This window comes from Lactuca sativa, chromosome 3 (genome assembly GCF_002870075.4).
Source record: "Lactuca sativa cultivar Salinas chromosome 3, Lsat_Salinas_v11, whole genome shotgun sequence".
Lineage (NCBI taxonomy): Eukaryota > Viridiplantae > Streptophyta > Magnoliopsida > Asterales > Asteraceae > Lactuca > Lactuca sativa.
Window position 1 is genome coordinate 179,860,648 of NC_056625.2, and position 4,010 is coordinate 179,864,657.

Consider the following 4,010-nt stretch of genomic DNA (forward strand, 5'->3'; position numbering starts at 1 on the left):
ATATATATATATATATATATATATATATATATATATATATATATATATATATATATATATATATATATATATATAGGCCTAGGTTATTTTGTTTTTACTAACTATTGTGTGCTATATAATCAATGAACATGATTTAAGAGTGCATGATATTACAATGGGATAGAATGTACCATATAATTACACAAATTTTAGCAAAATGGTATTTTAGACAATTAACTACAATTATAAAAGAAATTTTTTTTGATTTTTATGAATAATTAATTCTCATAATTTTAAAAATCTGGATTTTTTTAATTAATTTAATTTTAATTCTAACGTGATTTGTAAATATAACCGATTTTATTCTGTCAGAATATTTCTTTTGTTAAAATGATGATCTTTCAGAATTTTATTTTATTAGAATATTATTGAATAATAACAAAATTCTTGAACTCGTGGTTGAAAAATAACAACATTCTAATATATTCTTATACATCCAAACTTGAATACAAATTGATACATATTCTTATAGACTAAAAGTCTTATACATTTTAATATAATTATATATATTTTAAAAGAATATCAACAAAAATGAATAAAATTCTTAAAAAATAACAACATTATTAAAATGTGAGTATGATGAAACTTTATTCATATTCTTCAAGTTATTCATATTAGGTATTCAACGTATTATTCTAGTCATTCCTATCACAAATACAACAAAAACTAATAATGGCTAAAAACATGTTACTTGCGATTAATTATCACTTTATATATTCTGGTAGAATACATAGAATATGAGAGAATACATAGAATATATTCTGGCAAAATACATAGATTTTATTCTGGCAGAATATATTCTGACAGAATACATAAAATACATTCAACAGTATCGTATTTACTGCTAATATAATTTTAGATTTCAAATACACAATAATGAGGGACAATAGAAATTGAAATTCAAAGTCACAAATTGAACCAAAATAATACACAAACAAATTAATTACATTTTTAAACAATTTTCTAGAACAAGATGAGTAGCTTTCACCAATTTATGTTGGCATATGATATCAAACATTTACTATGTTGGTAATAAACAAAATTAATTCACTGTGTTGGCATATGAAATCAACCCCGTCAGTATATACACAATATGGTATGAATTAGTGATGTAAATAGATCTAAGTTGTGAGAAGAATGAAATTTGAAACCCTAGATTTACCTGCACTCGCTGGCAAAAATCTTAGCATTCTTTTGTAGATTATTCTACCAGAATATAACATTATTTGTTGAATATTCTAGTAGAATAATATACTCGTTGCACAATATTCTTAAGGAATGAATTATCAATTGGAAAGATTATAAATGTTTCATGATATGTCAACAAAATATAATTGAAGTTGTAATCAAGATACCGATAAAAAACAATTATGTGTCATATCATGGGGTTTAATCCTTAATAAAAAAAATTCACAAATAACAACCAAAACCATCCAACATAAAATATTCTTAAAGAATCATTAAACTAAAAGCAGAATTACAATGTAAAATTCTAACAGAATGTATATATGATATAATATATATATATATATATATATATATATATATATATATATATATATATATATATATATATATATATATATATATTATTGCACACTTTTCCATATATTGCTTATTTAATCAGGTGATTACAAATGACTTTGAGAAGGATTTTCTCATTCATACAATGTTTATGTTCTTACATGTCTCAAATTTGTGAAAATCTCTTACTGTGAATCAATCATGACCCTAAATTGATTAAAAAACAAATTCTAATAGCAAAGATTGATGTTAGTCTTGTAATTAACAATAAGGAGTTAACATCCACAAAAAAAACATATCAAAAGGTTTAATGAAAAAAATAAATGAAATACTCACTTTTCCACTTTTTAGATCAAACTTATTTAACGGGAATTGCAATTCACTGATCCTTCTTACCTTCCATGTGACATGAAACTCTTGGGACTTGCAAGAATACTACTTCCAATCCAACAAAAGAGACATAGTAACGCAACCAACAAACTGTTGGTCTGTCCCCGTTGGAAAGAATTAGAGACGAGAAAATGGAATTAGGATCATGGATATGATGGATTTAAATAACAGCAAGCGATTGATGATCATAGAATACCGATGTTGGTGTACGACGATAGCTATAGACCAATTTCGTTGATGGGATACGAAGCCGACGAAAGAAGATGGGGAAAGAAGAAGATATAGTAGTGGCAAGAAGAGGGATACATAGGTATGTGTGGGATGATGATGAATAATCGATGGCTATAAGAAGAGATATTAGGTCAGCATATATTTATCTTATTTCCTTAATTACAAGTGCAAAAAACCAGAAATACCCTTTTTGATTTAATTAATTATTTTATTATTTGCTAATTTGTGATTGGTGCATTTAGGATCACAATGGTTGTTAGAAACATTTGAACCTATATATATATATATATATATATATATATATATATATATATATATATATATATATATATATATGAGACATGAGCAATGATGTCGATGTAGACAAAGGCTACTTTTATTTTTTGTATTTTAAATTCCTATTAAAAATGGAGCAAACTTCATTGAAGATTATATTCTTATTTATATTATTGGTCTGCATCTCTTGTATTTTTAGTCTTTAGTAATTTTAATTTTTATATCTAATATCTTGAATAATAAATTTGTATAAAACGACCATGTGTTTTTTTCCATGCGAAATCTAGAGTTTTTTTTCTTTTTTTAATAACATAATAGTGTATTTTAAAAATATATTTACCAAAAGGGTGTGGTTGTAAATTTATTTATCATTTAGGTTAAATATGTTGGGTTAGGTGTCTAAGCCCATAACTATAATTGGTATGTACTTGAATTGATAGTAGAAATGTCCTTTTGGGTTGTCTTTAAACCTAGCAATTGAATAGGAGTATTGTTGGAGAGAGAAGAATGATTTATTAATTTATTACTTGGTTAATAAATTAATTTATTAATGTATTATGGATATAATATATTAATTAGAAATCATATTGTTTAATTAATATTTTAATCAGAAATTAATTTGGAATTAATTTTGGGATTAAATGAATTAATTGAAACTGCAAGGACTAAAGGTGAAAATGTTCAAAAGTTGAGCATTGAGCATTCTAGAACCTCCCATAGAGGGATGGAAAGAAATCTAGAGTGTCCTAGGGTTTATTTAGGCTCTAAGGGTGCCTTGGAAGCCTTAGGGAGGAAGTTAAGGGATTAGGGTTATCTAACATACACCTGCCTTATCCTAAACCTTCCTTATCACCTATATAAACCCTTATAGGGTTGATTTTTGTCTAAGGGTACTCCAAGAGAGGCTAGGGCCGAATTTTCCACTTCCCTTCTCTCTCCATAGTAATCCTTGGTTACTAGGTTTGTTTGTGAGCTATTAGAGGCGCGACACTTGTGGCGCTTGCTACCAAAGTTCAAGATCTTAAAGGATTTGATTGTTATTACAATATAACAATAAAGGTATGTATCGTAACCTTAATTAAATGTTAATTTCGAAAATTACATGTGCCTCCTAGGGTTTCCAGTTTTTTTTGTGCAATGTTTGTATGTCTAATAGTGAAAACATAGATCCTCAAATTAGGGTTGCATGCACACATAAGATTGTTTGTTTTTTTATAAAACCCATCAAAATATTATACCAAATCAAAATATTATACCAAATCAAAATAAGAATGTAAAATAAAAAAAGAAAAGAAATTGACTTATAAATGTAATTATCTTTTTGTTTTATTCACCGCACCACATTATACAGGTGAGATTTTAGGTTTAAGAAATTGGAAAACTGCAACGTCCTAGACCCACACACATGTATATAACATTAATAAGCCTTCTACAATATTTGTATGTATATTAAAAAATTATTTGCTATTGATTTTGTTTTACAAGATTTTCCAAAATTTTACCTAATTCAGTTATAATTCATATTATTTTGTTATTAAATAAAAAAATTC